This window comes from Amblyomma maculatum, unplaced genomic scaffold (genome assembly GCF_055883805.1).
Source record: "Amblyomma maculatum isolate TAMU_Amacu unplaced genomic scaffold, ASM5588380v1 scaffold_22, whole genome shotgun sequence".
Lineage (NCBI taxonomy): Eukaryota > Metazoa > Arthropoda > Arachnida > Ixodida > Ixodidae > Amblyomma > Amblyomma maculatum.
Window position 1 is genome coordinate 2,055,944 of NW_028146747.1, and position 20,074 is coordinate 2,076,017.

A 20,074-nucleotide genomic window follows, 5' to 3' on the forward strand; every position below is an offset into this window, starting at 1 on the left:
CTACAACGAGCCATGCACAGCTTCGATGGAGACACCTCAAAATTGGCATGCAAACTCCGAGATCTCTGTACACAACAGGACCCCCCCCCCCCCCCCCGGGTCCGCGTACTTGTATGCAGGTTCCGAGAACGTGGAGCTGGACCACCTGTTCAAAGACACGACCTGAAGGCGGCTCTAGCAAAAATGAAGCGAGGAACAAATTACAGTCAAAGCACTTACGAATCTGCCTGACTCAGCATACTCCACACTTCTCGCTTACATCAACCCCACCTGGCTCGGAGAAACACCTCTCCCAATTGATTGGAAGACGGCACTGGTCACCTTCATTCCCAGAGCTGGTAAAGCCATTACCACAGACAACCTCCACCCCATCTCTTTTAAGTTTTGGGTGGGAAAATTAATGGAGACGATGGTGCGCGACAGGCTGGCCGAGTTTCTAGAGAGAAAAAATGTTTTTGAAGGCACCATGTTCGGGTTCCGCCCACACTGGTCCGCACAGGATGTTCTGCCTCAACTAGACCGGGAAATTCTCAACCCGATCAAATATTCCCTCAATGATAAGGTAGTACTCGCTTTGGATTTGAAAGGGGCTTTCGACAACGTCGCCCACGAAATTATTCTAACACATCTTTTCCAAACAGATTACGGCTAAACACCTTTAGCTACATTAGGCAATTTCTCACTGACCTGCAATCATACGTCCGGATTCAGGACACCGAACATGGCGCATACCAACTAGGCATGCGAGAGACCACGCAATAAGCGGTCCTTTTGTCACTCCTATTCAATCTTGCTATGATGAAACTTCCGCTAGCGAGGGTCTACGGCAACCAGCACGCGCTGTATGCCGACGGCATCACCATCTGGGCTAAACACGGCTCGGTAGAAGAAATGGAGGCCACCATGCAGCAAGAGACGGACATAGTAGACAACTACGCCCGTCGGTGCGGCCTTTAGTGCTCCCCGTCCAAATCGGAATTTGTGCACGTACGCCCCTCATCAAAGTGCACCACAAAAATCGACCTCACCCTTAGCAGTGCACCCATACCCGAACACAACGAGACCCGAGTACTGGGCCTCTATATTCACAAACAACGTAGCGCTGACACAACACTGGCCAAATTTCGTAAGGTGGGGGACTAGGTGGGCCGCATGGTCCGCCTAGTTTCGAACAAGCGCGGGGAGTTACGATGCAAAGACGCCTTGAGGTTGGCGCATGCATTTGTAACCAGTCGAGTCCTATTCTCGACTCCCTACCTCCACCTGCGCAAAGTTGACGCGAAGGAAGTTGAGACGATCGACATAGCCCGAAAAAAAACAACATCGATATCTTGGCTTTGCAACAGACATATTTCCACGTGCCTAGCGCCGCGCGAAAGCCGTGCTTGGTGCCGACGACGACGAAGCGGTTGTTGGCACGAACGGCGTGGTGGTGCTGGACACTGTCTTCGGAGCTAGAAGCAAACCTGACTCTCGGGTCTTACCTTCACGGTATCATGTACCTTGACGGCTGCCTGTGGCTGTGACACTGGTGGAGGCGCCACTGATGATCCCTTCTCCTGCGGACGACCCGACGTGGCCGCCTCTCGTGACCACTCCAGTTCATCGTGCAAGCCGGCGGCTCCGAGGCTTACCCCCGAAACTTTCCCTCTTGACGAAGAGCTTCTAGCTTCTAACCTAGCTATGGCAACGACACCGGCCGCCCATACCACGACTGTCCCTTCCACCCCTTCGTCCTGTCTCATCCTTCAGACCCCACGTACCCCTAAGCCATATCACTGTGAGCAGTTTGAAGACGCCGAGGACTGGCTAGCACACTACGAAAGGGTCGCGACATTTAACGGCTGGGACGACGCTGCTAAAATGCGAAACGTCTACTTCAGCCTTGAAGACGCTGCTCGGGCGTGGTTCGAGAACCGTGAGGCCACATTTTCTACGTGGCCAGCCTTCCAAAGCCAACTCCTCGGTACGTACGCCAACAGTGACCGCCAAGAGAACGCGGAGCGTGCCCTGACCTCTTGGGTTCAGCGTCAGAGCGAAGGGGTCGCAACGTACGTTGAAGACGCCATGTGCCTTTGCCATCGCTCCGACCCGTCCATGAGTGAAGAGAAGGTGCGGCACCTGATGCACGGCGTCAAAGATCAGCTTTTTTCCGGCCTCGTGCGGAACCCGCCCACCACTGTCGCGACGTTTCTGTCTGAAGCTGCGATCATGGAGAAACTGCTACAGCAGCGGTGCAGTCAGTATGCTCGGCCACTGAATTCCCTCTCCGTACCACCGCCGACTGATCGCACCGACTACAATCCCGGGGCAGACCTGAGCTCCCTTCGCGACCTCATTCGCACCGTAGTTCGCGAATGAGGTTGGTTCTTCGAGCCCTCATCGGGAAAACTAGCTCCGGCGACCTTTGGGGGCGAGGCCGCCGCACACCGATTCGCCGCAAAGCTTCCACCGCCGCACCACTCGATTCGCCCAGACGTCGAACGCCGAATTCCCGTCCAATTTTTGCCGCACAGACCAGATCGCTCCGACGTCGTCCGCATCGCCGACCATTTATCCCCGCCGTGTCGACTGAATCGCCCCGACGCAGACCATACAACTGCCGCCCAGCTTCCGCCGCCACACCGCTCGCTTCACTCCGAACCGACGTCGACAGGCCCTGGTAGCGGCCGGGTCTCCCTGGACATCCCTGTTATCGTCGACACGAAGGAGGTCAGTGCTTTAGTCGATACGGGAGCCGATTATTCTATCCTTAGCGACAGCTTACAAGGACGCTGAGAAAAGTGATCACACCATGGAACGGACCAGATATACGTACGGCAGGCGGACATGGGGTTGCACCACTGGGTATGTGTACGGCTCGGGTTACGGTGCGAAGCTACACATTTGTCGCAACGTTTCTTGTTCTACGCGAATGCTCTCGCGATGTTATTCTTGGCATCAACTTCCTTCGTGAGCACGGTGCCACTATAGATCTCCCGAATCGCTTGGTGACGTTTTCCTCTAAACTAGCCACGGAAAAGCATGAGTACCGTGGGTCCCACTCCACGCTGCGAGTCGCCGATGATAGCCTCACAGTGCCACCACGCGCCAGCATCCTCACCAGAGTTACCTGTGACGAGCCACATCACGGCCTCCGAGTTGTTGAGCCTAACGTGTACCTCTCACTCGCCGTGGGAGTTTCTGTGGCAAGAGGTCTTTGTTTCTTTCGTGGCAGAGAGACGGAGGGGCTCGTCACCAATTTCTCCGATGAACATCGACATCTGTTCCGTGGCACTGCGATCGCTTACGTTGACCATCTGCAAGAAGTCGCCGAACGTTTTGCTTCCGAGGAAGCTATGCCTAGCACCGAACCGGATGATGCCGTACAAGCTATCGACATCAATTCTAGCCTTTCCTCCGCTGAAAAGAGGCAACTCCAGGATCTATTGCTGGCGTCTAAAGTGCAGCAAAGGTCGGTCATTAAACACCGGATTATCACGCATGCACGCACTCAACCTATCCATCAACAGCCCTATCGTGTGTCTCCTCGGGAAAGAGAAGCTATCCAGCAGCAAGTCACAGATGCTTGCCGATGGCATCATTCAGCCGTCAAGCAGCCCATGGTCGGCCCCGGTCGTCCTCGTCAAAAAGACGGAACACTGCGTTTCTGCGTTCACTACCGGAAGCTTAACAGTAAGACAAAGAATGATGTCTATCCGCTTCTACAGATCGACGACTTTCTCGACCGACTTTGCCGAGCCAAGTACTTCTCCTCCATTGACCTCAGGAGTGGTTATTGGCAAATTGAAGTTGATGAGAGGGACCGTGAGAAAACTGCCTTCGTAACACCAGATGGGCTCTATGAATTCGGCGTCCTCCCATTCGGGTTCTGCTGTGCTCCTGCCACCTTCCGGCGGATTATGGACACTGTGCTCACAGGTCTTAAGTGGCAGACATACCTTGTTTATCTCGACGACGTGATAATCTTTTTACCGACATTCACGGAACACCTGCGCCGCCTGAGGACTGTTCTCGAAGCTGTCCGGTCTGCCAACCCTACTCTCAAGCCCCAAAAGTGCCACTTCAGGTTCACCGAATTGAAGTTTCTTGGGCACATTGGGAGTGCTGATGGCATTCAAGCTGACCCTGAGAAACTTGCTGCCGTTGCTGCCTTTCCCGTCCCCGCCCACAAAAGAGCAGTCCGACGGTTTTTGGGGCTATGCTCCTATTATCGTCGCTTTATCAAAAACTTTGCACAGATGGCCAGCCCTCTGACACTCCACAAGAATGCTAAATTGGGCGAGTTGGTGCATTCGTATTTTAGGAAACGTAGCGCAAAGAAGACAAGGACAAAAAAGAAGGAAACACACACGAGCTCTTACTCAGAACTGATTTTTATTAGAAAAGCTAACAGAATATATAGGGTACAAAAAAATTATCAAAAACATGTAATAAAGGGGTGAAATTGACAAAAAATGGACAAAAATGTGGAAAAAGGCAAGTCTGCAAAGATACACAAAAAAAAAAACACGTGAAAAACTACTTGACCACTGATTCAAGGTATGTAATCTCTACATTTGTTAAGTTAATAGAAGCTTCGCTAACACACTTATCCCCTCCTTTCATGATATGATATGCCTCTATAATTTCTTGACTTATCTCTTCATTTTGGGAATAAGCATGTGTGTTGGGGTTATCACCCTAGATCATCTAAGCCTCTACTACATTTTCGCTCCGGACATTCCAAAGTGGTGAAAAACGCAATTGTCTCGTCTTGTTTACGCTCTGCTTTAATTAAATCTTGCGAGCATAAAATTTGTAAAAGTTTTCTCGATCAAGTCAATAGATTCAGTAATTCTGGTTATCCGCTTCCTTTAATCAGTAGCAGATGTGATAAACTCCTGCTTTGCTTGAAGGGAAAGGACACAAAAAAGTCTAAGTGTTTCAGCAATAAAAGGAAACCAGTGGTTCTGCCGTACGTGCACCGTTTTTTTTTTTTGGAATGTCGCCAATCGGTATGATGTAGGCACAGTAATGTCAGCCCCCACGAAATTGTCAGGTGTGTGTGCCATGGTACGAAGAAAGACAGACGCGTCAAAAAGTGAGCATCACTGCTATGTTAACCATAAATCTAGGTTTGTACAATGCAGAACGCAGGTAATTTATAAAATTCCGCTTGCTTGTGAAAAATACTAGGGCTGACTGGCCGTTGTTTGAATATCCGGCTCTTCGAACATAGAAATTCTTTAACCCCTACATCACAAGACAATTTGCCCAAACATTGCACGAAGTGTAAATGCCGCCCCATTTTCGACAAAACTATCGTTCTCGGCACATCGCGCAATCAACGTACACGAGAAATTATAGAGGCATATCATATCATGAAAGGAGGGGATGAGTGCGTTAGCGAAGCTTCTATTAACTTAACAAAAGTAGACATTACATACCTTGAATCAGTGGTCAAGTAGTTTTTCACGTGTTTTTTTTTTTGTGTATCTTTGCAGACTTGCCTTTTTCCACATTTTTGTCCATTTTTTGTCAATTTCACCCCTTTATTACATGTTTTTGATAATTTTTTGTACCCTATATATTCTGTTAGCTTTTCTAATAAAAATCAGTTGTGAGTAAGCGCTCATGTGTGTTTCCTTCTTTTTGTCCTTGTCTTCTTTGCGCTACGGTTCCCAAAATGCCTCTGGCACTCCTGGCTCGAGATGACGCATCATTTTCCTGGAGCGCCGAGCAGCAGATGGCTTTCGACGAGTTACGACGCCGGCTCCAGTCACCCCCGATCCTGGCACATTTCGACGATGATGCCCACACAGAGTTATACACGGATGCGAGGAACGTCGGCCTTGGTGCCGTTCTAGTTCAGCACCAAGACGGGGTCGAGAAAGTAATTGCCTACGCCAGCCGTGCACTTTCCCGTGCTGAGTGTAACTATTCCACCACCGAAAAAGAATATTTGGCGGTAGTATAGGCCACTTCCAAGTTACGCCCGTATCTTTATGGCCGACCGTTTCGTGTCATCACTGATCATCACTCGTTGTGTTGGCTGAAAAATTTAAAGGATCCTTGTGGCCGCTTAGCACGTTGGGCATTGCGCCTGCAGGAGTTCGATTTCGATGTTATTTATAAGTCTGGCCGAAAGCATACCGATGCTGATAGCCTGTCCAGCGCGCCCGTTGGCCCTCCTTCGTCAGATGCCACCGACGACGATAGCTTCCTTGGAGCAGTCACTACGTCCGACCTCGTTTCCAAACAGCGTGCCGACGCCGAGCTGCGACTAATTATTGACCATCTTGAAGGTGGGCACTCTAAAATACTCCGGTATCTTGCTCGGGGGCTGTCATCGTATTGCCTCCGCAATGGGGTGCTTTATAAGAAGAATTCTTCGTCGAGTGCAAAAACATACCTGCTAGTCATACCGGCTGATCTAAGGCACGAAATCCTCCTGGCCTGCCACGACGAACCAACATCAGGTCATCTTGGCTTTACACGCGCCCTAAACCGAGTCCGGCAGAACTATCGCTGGCCACATCTTTCTCCGAGCGTTAGACGTTACGTACAGACTTGTCGACAATGCCAGCGGCGAAAAAAACCCGCGCTCTAGCCATCCGGCATGTTACAATCTATCGAACCACCCCTCACGCCTTTCGAGCAAGTGGGCATGGACCTTTTAGGCCCATTTCCTTTATCCTCGAACGGACACAAGTGGATCGTAGTCGCCACAGACTACTTAACACGCTACGCTGAAACGAAGGCCCTTGCCCGAGGTACTGCCGGCGAAGTTGCTCGATTCTTTATGAACGACATTGTGCTCAGAAACGGTGCACCGTCGACCATCATTACCGACCGAGGAAAGGCGTTTGCAGCTCGACTACTGCGGGACACCTTAACTCTCAGCCATACCGAGCATCGCACAACAACAGCGTATCACCCTCAGACAAATGGATTAACGGAACGACTCAACAAAACTGGCGGACATGATCTCAATATATATCGACGTTGAACATAAAATGTGGGACGAGATCCCCTGCCGTATGGCACCTTCGCCTACAATACGGCGCCGCAGGAAACCACGAAGTTTATGCCGTTCCGTCTCGTATATGGCAGGAAGGCCCGCACGATGTTGGACGCGATGCCCGTGCGGGGATGAAGCGGTCGAACCCGATGCCGCCCATTTCGCAGAACAGGCCGAGCAAGCCCGTCAGCTGGCCCGCTTGCACATCAAGGAGCAGCATACCACCGACGCTCGACACTGTAACCTTCGGCACAGGGAAGTCCACTACGAACCAGGGGACCAAGTGTGGGTGTGGACCCCCGTGCGCCACGAAGGCTTGTACGAGAAACTGCTCCACCCCTATTTCGGACCCTTTAAAATCCTGCGCAGCTTAAACAGCGTTAATTACGAAGCCATTCCAGATGAAACTGTGACCGTCAGTGTTCGGCGTCAGCGGCCTGAAATTGTGCATGTGGTGCGCTTAAAGCCGTACTTTTCGCGTGAGTGAGCGCTTCCTGCAAGTGAGACCTTGCTTTATTGTACAGTTCACCTCACACCTAATTTTTTTCTCCTCTCACCTTGTCATCGGAACGATGTTTTTCTTTCACGGGGGGAATATTGCGACGTGCCTAGCGCCGCGTGAAAGCCGTGCTTGGTGCCGACGACGACGAAGCGGTTGTTGGCACGAGCGGCGCGCTGGTGCTGCACTGTCTTCGGAGCTAGAAGCAAACCTGACTCTCGGGTCTTACCTTCACGGTACCGTGTACCTTGACGGCTCCCTGGTGCTTGAGCCGTGACAATATATCAACAAGCAAGAGCAGATAGCTAATTTCGATTCTCAATTCGGCACTCGTTCGCATTGGAGCTTTGGAAGGAGGGGATCCGGGGGGGGGGGGGAGGGGTGACACTTATCTTCCTGCGGGATACCAGTCTGTCCATAATTCGCTACGACCGGGACAACGCAGGTCGCTATATATCAACCGACCTGAACAACGGCATCCGCATCATTAACATTATGCCCCATGCCGCTCCGGACAGCGTGATTTCTTTGAAGGTCTTGAAGAAAAGTTCATTGGCCAGCCCGCGTCATATTCATGGGCGACTTCAACTGCGCCCTTCATAGAGGACCACCGATCTCTTCGCGGCACACCCAGACGCATAGGACGAGACCATGGAGGCGCCCAGGCCCTCCGAGACCTAGGTGAGGAACTGGACCTCAAAGACAGCTGGCATCTGCTTCAACCTGGCCGAGCAGGCATGACTTGGACGGGCCTTGGTCTGGAAAGCCGTATAGACCGAGCGTATGTCTCGGCCAACATAATTTCAGCGCTACAGTCCAATTAGGTATTCCCGACAGCTCTTAGCGACCACCAGCTTCTAGTGCTGCGTATGTGTGCTGATGACATCATTCCACGTGCCAAAGGAATCTGGAGACTAAATACGCGCCTACTCGATATTGAAGCCATAGAACAAGACACAGTTTCAACAATAAGGCGATATACCTATGTCTCCCTCCATGAATGCAGAAGAGTGGGATCAGATGAAGAATGTTGTGAGGGAATGTCTCCGTGAGTGGAGGAAGAGAGTCGCAAGAGAAGAGCGCGAAGAAATCCGCATTATTTCGGACGCGATAATTGTGCTTTCCACTCCCCTATCCCAAGGCCCCAGCATCGCGCCCGTACTCGTGGCACTCCGCGAGGAGCTTCATCAGCTGTTCAACTGACAGTGGGATAAACTGCGCCGCCTAACGCGCGGAATGCGAGGCATGGTGTTCAAGACACCTTTTACGCCTTCGCCTCGCAACTAAAAGCAACACACTGAAGGCAGTGCAGGACCCCCCCCATCTCAGACATTCTCAGAACCACCCCAGAAAAAGTGATGGAAAAAGCACGCAGCTTCTTCCAAGAACTACACACCGCCGAACCCTGCAATCCGAGCTCTTTCCCCCTCCATAGCCTCGAAGAAAATCCCCTCGTGGACGCGACATGGCTCACCGATGAGGAACTGTACGCAGCACTTAAATCTATGAAATTGAACAGGAGCCCAGGAACCGATGGCCTCATCATCATCATCATCAGCCTGACTATACCCACTGCAGGGCGAAGGCCTCTCCCATATTTCTCCACTTAACCCGGTTCTGTGCTAGCTGCATCCACTTGACCCCTGCGAACTTCTTATTCTCATCCGCCAACCTAACTTTCTGCCGCCCCCTGCAACGCTTTCCTTCCCTTGGAATCCAGTTTGTTACCCTAAGCGACCATCGGTTATCCTCTCTTCGCACTACATGTCCTGCCCATGTCCATTTCTTCTTAATTTCCACTAGAATGTCGGTAACTTGAGTTATTTCTCTGACCCACTCTGCACGCTTCCTATCTCTTAATGTTACCCCTACCATTTTTCGTTCCATAGCCCTCTGGGTTGTCCTCAACTTAAGTAGAACACTCTTGGTTAGCCTCCACGTTTAAGCGCAATAGGTGAGTACAGGTAAGATGCAACTGTTATATACTTTCCTCTTTAGCGATACCGGTAAGCTGCTAGACATAATCTGCGAGTGCTTGCCAACTGCGCTCCATCCCAGTCTTATTCTTCTTGTTATTTCCTTTTCATGGTCCGGATCTGCGGTTACTACCTGTCCTAAGTAGACATATTCGCCTACTACTTCCAGTACTTCGCTACCTAATGTAAACTGCTGTTCCTTCCCGAGGCTGTTGAACATTACCTTAGTCTTCTGCATATTGATTTTCAAGCCTACCTTTCTACTTTTCCTGTCTAGGTCATCAATCATTATTTGTAGTTCATCTCCCGAGTTGCTTAGCAAGGCAATGTCATCAGCAAATCGCAGATTACTGAGGTATTCTCCATCTACTCTTATCCCTAACTGCTCCCATTCCAAGTCTCTGAATACTTCCTCTAAGCAAGCTGTAAGCAAACTCTAAGCAAGCTCTAAGCAAACCGATGGCCTACCACCCGCCTTTTATAAACTGTTCTGGCCGCTCTTGAAAACGCCTTTCACTAATTAAGAGCCCAGCATGAACGAGGGGCTCTTGACCTTACAGTGCAAAGACAGCAACAGGACCACGGATCTTAGAGCACGGAGGCCTATCTCACTTTTAAACACAGACTACAAGATTTTATCCAAATGTCTGTCATTGCGCCTGACACCCGCACTCTCCAACATTGTCGGGCCGTACCAGGCTTGCTGTGTACCCGATCGATCTGTGGAACTACATGGTCTCGCACTGAAAGACCTCATAACTTGGCTGCGATCGCGCAGCATCGGAGGTATCCTACTATCTCTGGACCAGGAGAAAGCATTCGACAGGCTGTGCCATGAATACCTTTTCAACCAGCTGCATCAAGCCAGGATTGACAAGGAATATGTCCGCATGGTGCAAGTACAGTACGCCGAGCCGCGCTCTGCAGTCATTATTCAGGGGCAAGTCTCTGAGCATTTCGTGGTAGAGTGAGGAGTCAGGCAGGGGTGCCCGCTTTCCCCGCTACTCTACACAATAGCGATAGAGCCGCTGCTACAACGCCTCGCCACGGACTCCTCCATCACAAGAGCCAAGCTCCCAGTCGGCCCACCAAGTGTGCCCATCTTCGGCTATGCTGACGATGTGACAATCATTGTCCCAGACGCGTACTCAGCGCAGCGGGTACTGCAGATTACCAGCATCTACTGCACTGCGAGCGGAGCGCTCCTAAACAAGCCCAAAAGCTCCGCTATGCACCTGAACAGCAGTACTTCTGCAGTCGCAGGCATCCCAGTAGTACAAGAAACTAGGATGATTGGGTTCTACTTTGACCGGAATGGGCCCTCAATAACGAACTGGGAAGCAACCGAAAACAAACTCGCCAGGAAGGCCACGGACATGTGTTTACTACGCTGCCCTCTCACAGCACAAGCAACTATTATCCGTACCCTCCTCATCAGTACATTCTGCCAGCATTCTGGACATGCCTGCAAGTAGGAAAAAACGATGGACAAAGCCATTTTCCCATTTTTGTGGCAGGGCTCTCCAGACAAAGTAAGGCGTCCTGTCGTCCGCCAACCAAGACATAGAGGAGGCCTCGGCGTCCTAGACCTCACTGCCCTGACTAGAGCGTTGCACGTGAGATGGGTCGCGCGAGCAGTAAGAGTGCGACATACCACCGTCAAGAATGTTCACCACCTACGTCTTGTCAACCAGGCTCACAGCCTTCACCAGGAAGCCCCTGTCGCATACCTCCCCTCGCGCTGGGACGCCGCTCACGGTTTATCGTATGGCTGCGGAGGATTCGCTACAGGTGAGAGAGGAGTTAAAGGAAGAGCCTCAGAGTGCGCAACTGAAGACCGTACTAGACCTACTGACCTCACCTCTACCTAACCATCTGCACAGACATCTAATGTCCGCCGAGCGTTCCATGTGAGAATACATCTCTGCGCACTTCCTGGATGCACGCCGCGCGTCATTCATGTGGCGCTACGCTCGCGGAATTTTATCGATCCGCCGCCGAGCCTTTGTGCCGACATTGTCTGCATTCATCGATGCATGCCCTTTCTGTGGAGTACGGGAGACTGAGGAACACATTTTTTCCAGTGTATCCTCCCTTGCCTCGCTCCTGGATCGCCCGAAAGAACTGTTTGAGCTGCCAGGAATACCATATGCCACCCTCAGGTATCTCAACCCGCTGCCCAACGAAGCACGAAAGCAGTTCATCTTGACTGTCGTTGAAATAAGTTATCAAATCTGGATCGCTAGATGCCGAGCAGTCTACAACACGAAAACACCCTGTCTCCTCGAGGTGAAGAAGAAAATTAGGAAGGAGCTGTGGTTCCATCTTGAACGGGAAAGACGCCAGCTCGCCAAGAAAAAGTTTTATGAAGAATGGGACCACCTCATGATAATTTTCAAAGAAGAAAATAGAAGAATGGAAGTCAGATATTAGAAGATTCGCTCGCGTTAGGCTTTGACCGACCTACCGGGGTGGCACGGACGCGGTGCACTGGCACACTACTCCGCCCCGGTGGGAATAAGCCAGATTGCATGAGCCCCGTGGCTGGGAAAAGCCCGCTCCCCGAAACAACCCCCTCCCCCCCCCCCCTGTGGTGCGGGAGGCCTAAACGTTGCCGTAGGATGATGATGGTCGCTGCTTGAGGTCTGTACTCTTACAAGAGGACTGCACCTGGTGCATCCTCCCTTCCATCTGACAAGGCAAAGGAGGTTCAAGCTGCCACTTTCCTTAAGGCAATCGGCGAAGAAGCCAGCTGCGACTGTTCAAAACTTTCACGTTTGGGAGTGGCGACGACAAGCACGACATGAAGATTCTCACGCAAAAGTTGGGGACCACTTCAAGCCAACAACCAACTTGACATTCAACCAATTTCGCTTGGGCTCTAGGAATCAACAAGAAGGTGAGTCGTTCAACGACTGGCTCACAGAACTTCAGACGCTTGCACAGGAATGCGAGTTTTGTGCTTTAGAAGAGAGAATACGGCGCAGCAGAATTATTCTAGGAATCAGTGACAGTTTTGCAGTAGAGGCTCGTGCTGGAAAATCTATCTTACAGCAAAGTTGCCGAAATCTGCCGTGCTAGCGAACAAGGCAAAGAGCGTTTTAATGAAATACAAGATGCATGTCCTGCTAGAATAGATGCAGTGAAATCAAAAGTAAACGCTTGCTTTAGATGTGGTTTCGATGAACACAAGAGTGGATGAAAACGGTCTTGCCCTAGGTAAGCAATGTCACAAATGCGGAGGCCCCAACCATTTCACACGCGCAACAAAGAACACAGCATACAAGAAGTTCAGATAACACAAGCCGAAGAACTATTTCTTCAAACGCTCGATATCAATGCTCTATATCAGGATGTTCGCTGGTCGTCAGGAGTCGTCATCGCAAGCATGTACGTAAGGTGTAAGATTGACACAGGAGCAAACTGTTGTGTAATGCCCGAGGCGATGCTTAGACGCATAACATGCCAGCCAGCAGAGCCATGCTCCGCAACACTTCCCACGTTCTTCGGCCACAAAGGAATTGCATCAAAAAAGATTAAGCTGCCCGTTAGCCACAAAGCGCAGTGCACGGAAGCAGAATTTTTTATTGTCAAACCCGAGGTACCAGTGACACTGAGCGGCTGCGTTGCTGAGCATCTTGGCCTAATAAGCCGCATAGGTTCAATAGATGTGGCCGACTTCAACGGTATTCGGGAATTTAAAGACGTCTTTCGAGGCCTAGGAGAACTTAAGGGTGTCGAGTACCACATCAAGCTGAAGCTTGGTGCCCAAGGCACCGTTAAAGCAGCAACAAGTGTCGCTTCTTGTACGCTGCATGGGCCATGTGCTCACCAAAGAAGGACTCTCCCTGTACTCTGAAAGAGCTGACATCCTACAAGTTACAGCACCAAAAAATCGTAAGGAGCTACAAGTGTAAGGAGCTACAAGCTACAATGGTGAACTTCGTGGCGCGTTTCGTCCCAAATATGTCCTCCCTCTCTGCTCCCCTTAGAGAACTTTTAAAGAAAGACATAGCATGGGTTTGGTCAGACCTGCAAGAGAAGTTTTCAGCAGCTCCGTGCCAGTCCTGGCATACTTTGAGCAAGGCCAACCCGCTGTACCCATTGGTGCTGCCAGTAGGGTGTAGGGGCCGTACTTTTGCAAAATCGACAGCCTGTCACTTACTCATCCCGTTCGCTAACCGCAGCCCAACAACGGTACGCACAAATTGAAAAACAGACTTTGGCAATCGTCCATGACTGTACAAAATTCATATTTGGGCAGCTAGAAGTAACGGTCGAATCAGATCACCGACCGCTAGAAATGATTCAAGAAGCCTTTGTGGGAGTACCCGATGCGCCTCCAACGCATGAGTATAGTACTTCAAAAGTTCCCAATCATCATTAAGTACAAGCCGGGTAAAGAACTTCTCGTTGCTGACTCTCTCTCAGGTTTTCCGAGTAAAGTGGAACTGCGAGACGAAACTGAGCAGTTTGAAGTTAATGTCGTTTCTTCTCTGCCTGTTACAGACAAGCAGCTGCGAAGCATCCAGGAGGAAACCGGAAAAGACACAGTTATGTCGCAGTTGCTTTGTTACTCCAGCACATAGTGGCCCGAGACGAGGCTATGCATCGGATGCCCTGCGACCGTTTTGGCCCTACCGCGACTAACTGCATGTTGAGGAAGGCCGGCTGCTTCGGAGCAACTAGCTGGTCATCCCGCCAGCTTCCGGAAGTCCTCCACTTACTGCACGCAGCACATGGGGGAGAAGAGAAAACGAAGGCAAGGACCCGACAGGTGATGTTCTGATCCAACTTGAATTCTGACATCCGTGCACTGGCGAATTCTTGCCCCGCATGCCAAAAATACAAAAACAGAAATGAAAACCTTCCAATGCTCAGTCATCCGGTGCCCAGTTTACCCTGGCAGTCTGTTAGTACGAATGGACCTGTTCTACTACGGAGGCAACGAGTACTTGATTCTAGTAGCTTTTACTTTTTTTTTTTGAGATCCGAAAGCTGTACCGCACAACAGAGCAAACGGTTATCCAAGCATGCATGAAAATTTTTGCAACACACTGAATGCCTGCCAACATATCTGCAGTGATAACGGGCTCCCATTCACGAGTGCGAGGTTCAGGTCGTTCATCTCTCATTTCACTTCCAGCCTCTACTATCCACGTGGCAACGGCATGGCAGAGCGTGCCATTCAAGAGGCAAAAAAGGTGCTTAAAAAATGCTCGTTTGGCACCTTTCAATTTTGCAGCGCCCTCCTAGAATGAAGAAATTCGCTGAGAGACGATATTCTGCAGTGCCCAGCCGAAAGACTGATGGGCCGCCGCACCAGAACGAGGCTGACTTTAAGCCTGCCTGTACTGGACTGCTATCTCGAGCCAAAGACTGTTCCCACCGAAACCATGCGAAGCCGTCTACACGCCATTAGAAGCAGGCAACAAAAATACTACAACAAGTCTGCCCGACATCTCCCAGACCTACGCAGAGGGTGTCCAGTATCCATCTACGATACTTTGCAGAGAACCTGGACGCCAGCAGTGGTGGTAGGCAAGTCAAACAGGCCGCGATCCTACATAATGGATGCTGGCAGAGGACAACAGCGTCGCACAAGAGAGCTTCTGAGAACTAGACAAGCAGAAATGTAAGACCTTCTTCAGCAAACGGAGCCGAGAGGTGATACTTCGACTCAGCCAACAATGCCTGAAGCCGGGCTTCGTAGAAGCACTCTACAGCGCAGGGAGCCACAATGGTTTCCTTTGCCGAAACGCCGAACATAACTTTTTTTTCGGTGAAAGGAAGTTGTGGCAGTGCAACACGTGCGCACGAGAAGCCCAGTGCGCATGCCTCAGCCCAAGAGTTGCCAGTATAAATACTGGTACATTTCGCAATAAAGCGCCTTTCGTCTTTCCCACATGCTTGCGTGTTCCTGTGTGTATTCCGCCTGCGATGAGAACGGAGCCACTGCGGTTGTCCACAACCACCCCCAACCCCTAACTTTCGAGCTTCCTTCAGGCACCACCCCTGACAAAGTCGAGGAGACAGCTATAGCTATTGCTCTGGCATACACAGATGCTAGTTATGTACTTGGTGATTCTAAATCTGTTTTACTAAATTATGTCAGGCGCGGGGTTCATCCCCCGGCACACCGCCTGCATATGCCCTGCTGCACATGCCTACCCCCTACCTCCCCCGATGAGTTGAGCCCATGTAGGGGCCTGCGTACTCGGTAAATCCCGGCAATGAGGCCGTCGACGCCTTAGCCCGAGGGTCTAGAAACCGGGCACAAGCGCACTCGTGGGGGATTTCTCGAAGGAACGTATACACTCGTTTGCTGAGTTCATCGCAAACTCCCGCGGTGAGAGCATCTATCCGTCGCCCCACCCATTACTCACTACCAGAGACAGTCAATCTGGCGCCGCCTGTATACACGAATGCTACCGACACCAGCTCTACATTCAAAATTTAAGCCGGTATCCCCCATATGCAGTTGGTGTTCCCACCCACCCTTAGCCACATTTTTTATCCTGCTCGGCGTCTCCTCCCTGCGGGCCCAGTGCATCTCCGAACCTGGAAGGACTGGGAGACCTTACTGCGATCAGCGGACCCGGCCAGGCAGAAGATCGTCGTTAGCCGGGCAGCGTACGTCATGGATAAACATGATGAACGTTCAGATCGCGAGTGGGGTCGTGCGGATACTCAGGAGGCCTAGGTACCTCGACCTTTTCTACAAAATTAGGTTTTTCCTCCTCCTCTCGCCCATCTCTAATGGAGTTGTGTGGATCTCACGAGGAGTGTTAATTATCTTTGTGTCTTATCCTGTGCCTGGCATAGGCCGTCGCACCGTCGCACCGTCGAGAATATGGTGACGAGAATCGTGATGGTGACTATCTGACGCAGCTCCGAAGCGAAACTGTTCAGGGAGAGGAAGCTCAGCCAAGGTTTCCCATTTTGGATGACCAGAGGAACAAAGTAACAATAAAAAAATAAGAGAACTCTCAAGCTTCGTCTTAGGAGCAGGCGGCCTTTAACACCGTCTGTTGAGTCCGCAAATTGAAAAGGGCACAGCGGTTCCTTAGCATATAGTCAAACGGCAAAGCATACACTAGGCGTGCCTTTTATATTGCTCGCGCCATCTGTACTGCTGCAGCGAACAACGATCGCGAGATATCCGGTGAGCGCCGCATGCTGGCTCTGATTTGCGCGTTACAATAGGGTGCCTTGATACCTTTCGCCTCCGCTTTTGCAGTACTCCCCTGATGGGACTGGGACAGGTAGGTCACCGCCGCTTGCAGTGGGGGCTAGCCAGCCACCGGATTTTTATCTGTTGTAGGCCGTCATTGCACCCGCCACCGCTTAGGTGGTGGACGACGGCTGTTGCGGCGCGCGTCTTTCTCTCCCTCTTCTTTTTCTTTGTTCTCTACTTTCTCTCTTCTTTCCGCACGAGGCAGCGGAGGTGGCGCAGCTGCAGAGCCAGTAGCAGGCCCGTGCATTTTTTTATGCAAAGCATACTAGCCGCACAACCGAGCTCTTCCTTGCTGTGCCGCGCGCGGCCGCGTAGCTACCACTTGACCTACATCGGCGCACCACGTGATATGACGTCACAACAGCTGTGAAAACTGGGGCTCAACTCGTGCGCTCGCTTGCGGACGCGCAGCCTCCGCCGGCGGCCTAACTCCCGCTCCTACCGCTAGGAGATACTGACGTCACGCAATTGTATAAAAGGCGACGCACTCGTTGAGTCCGTTGAGCAGCGAGATGTCGGCCAGGGAGAGGGCGGCTCGCCAGACCGCAAAGCTCAAGTTACAAACAGCCACGGAAACGGGAGAAGAACGAGAAGTACGGCTTGCCAAGCGACGTGCACAGTATGCAGCTAGACGGCAGCGTTTGACAACCGATGCCGAGGTGAAGGATAAAGCTTCGAGTACTTCTACACGGTTCGAGCGGCGAAATGCTACCAAACGGAAAATGCGTGCTGAAGAAACTCCTGAACAGCGGGAACAGCGCCTTGTAAAGGAGCGTGCTTACCGGAAGAAGCAAAGTGAGAAACGAAAGGAGCAGCGAGCAGAAGAAATGCTAGTATGCTTCTCATCCTAGGCTTAACCATAAGCTAAGCCAGACCAATTTTTTTTTATTGCGAAAGCAATACTACTTGCACTATCAAGCCATTGCCGTACCGTGGCGGTGCCACCATTGACCTTTCGCATGTGTGACGTCACACGCGAAAGGTCAATGGTGTGTGACGTCACGCCGAATAGCTGGGCGACCATCTCGCGCCGTCTGCGAGCAGTGGCGGTGCCACCACCGGCGGCCCAACTCCCGCGCTGTCCGCCAGGACCGCAACAGGCGTTGTGACGTCACGCTGAAGAACTGGGCGACCATCTCGCGCCGTCTGCGAGTAGTGGCGGTGCGTCCGCCGGCGGTTTAACATCTGCTTCGACGATGTCACCTACCGCTACGGAAGCTCGTCGCAATGAGCGTAAGAGACAGCAGCGAGCTACAGATACGGTGGAACAGCGTATCCATGTCGTTTCCAGAGTGAATCATTGTATAGCCACCACAGTCTAACCATACCAAGCATATCCATAAGCACCACCACCAGCCGAACATTAGCTGAACCTGGGCGTAGCCATGGGTATTGCTTTCGCAATTTACCGGGCTTAACCAAGCTAAGCCTCTGCCAATTTTTTCTTTCTTCCTAATAGCCACAACATTAATAATAATAATAACTGGTTCACAGGAAGGTAAAGGCGCAGTATCTGTCACACTTGCTCTGTGAACACCTCAACCGTGCCGTAAGTGAAGGGAGGAAGGTGGGAATGAAAGTGGAAAGAGAGAAAGGGGAGCCGTAGTGCAGCAGCCACGACAACAACGCTTTCAAGGTGAGACACTGCTCTCTCCAGCGGCATGTTGGGTCCCACTCGCCCGTTCGGAACCATTGCGCGCAATGGGGCGGCGGGCGGTTTCGATGAAAAAACTACCGCTATCGTGCGAAGTTTAGAGAATTTGATGTTCTGTCAACACAGGATGGCATCAGAGAGTGTTGTAGCTTTGAAACGAATTTAACTGCGTTAAATTTTGTCATATTTGTTGGTGATCTGCAATGAAGCTATTTGCCTTGAGAACAGTCTTTACATTCTGATATGCACCCCGCCGCAGTTTACTCACTGGTGATAGTCAAAATTTCGATTCCTTGGAACTGAGCGTGAACGTCTTTTTGTAGTGCAACAAAAGCAGTCAGTACATAAGAGAGCTGTTTTAATTTAGCAAGCCAACTACTACTGTTGCATCATATAAAGATCACTCTTGAAACTGCCAGAGCATTACAGCTAAGAGCAAATGAAAACATTCCGTCTTTTTCCATTTCATTCGCATTATGTCAGTCGCCGCACAACTGCGGAGAACCCCCGCACACAACTGTCGAGTAGGACCTAATTCATGCCGCCGGGAGGGGAAGACGGCGGCGCTGGGTGGTACAAAGGGTGTCTTCACCCTGAAAGCGGAGGTGAAATAAGAGTAGACACGAAGCGTTTTTAACATGCCGCCGATACATACTACCGATACAAAAGGGCTACCACGGGAATTGGCTAAAAAGGAACGAAGAAATGAAACGCTGAAAGCTCAACGAGCGTCTCAGACACCCAAACAACGAGACGTTACAACGATGGTCAGCTACACGGCGCTCTTGCGTAATAAAAAAATTCTGGAGGGCGCTTTGGACCAATGATGTGAAAGTAAGATGTCAGCGCACGTCATTCGTCTCCCGCGAGTGGAATACGATGTATTGACAAGTACCACGAGCAACGTTATTGCGGGAGTATAGAGCTGGCATGGAAAGGGAAACGAGCATTTATCCATTTGGAAGCTGCGTAAAACAATAGCAGATGATGCGCAATTAGCTACTATTGTTGTAGTTATGCTCTGCTAATTCTACTTCACTTAGGCTTGCTCCATTTCTGCTTTTTTTTATTAGCCAGCGCTTAGTACCTTCCGCTGGCACTTTTTCTCTTAACAGTTGAGCCATCCAATGCTCCTTAATTATGTAGTAGCCAAGCTATCTCAGTGTGTCGCTTTTCCATGAAACTATGCAATATTTATTCCTCCCAGTAGCTGTTTACGTGTATTATGATCGTCAATTAAGTCAGTAAATGAAATTAAGCAAACGCCCCACGATGGGAAGTTGCTGTGCAGCTAATTGGTCGCAGTATGGGCTGGTATGGCTACCATGCAGGAAGGCTTAGAGTCAGTGGAAAATTTGCAGAGTGCCGCATTCGTTTTCCCCGCGCCGTCGACTCGCCTACTGGCTGATGCGCGTCACGTGACTTCGCGTCGCTATATCCCTTCCAAGGGCGTGCGCGGAATACGTGTCTTGCGCGGGAGTTCCTCTTTTCCCCATTGTTTCTCGCAGTGTACACGTGAGAAACCCTTCTGTGCCTCTGGTGTGGCATGAGTCTGGAAGTACGTTTTCTCCGTGCCTGAACAAAAAGAGTGATCTGCATCCATGGTCAGCGTATCTCCACAGAACCGACTGGTAAAAATTCGTGCCATCAAGAAATACGCTGGTTCATTGGTTTGAAATTATGTTCGTTTAGCCGCGAAAGAAGC

The 20,074-nt window shown here is 50.9% G+C and overlaps 1 pseudogene; it reads left to right on the forward strand.

The window, feature by feature from the left end:
* Positions 1-798: 798 nt before the first annotated feature.
* Positions 799-15,117, forward strand: LOC146171478 (uncharacterized; annotated as a pseudogene).
* The last annotated feature ends 4,957 nt before the right edge of the window (positions 15,118-20,074 follow it).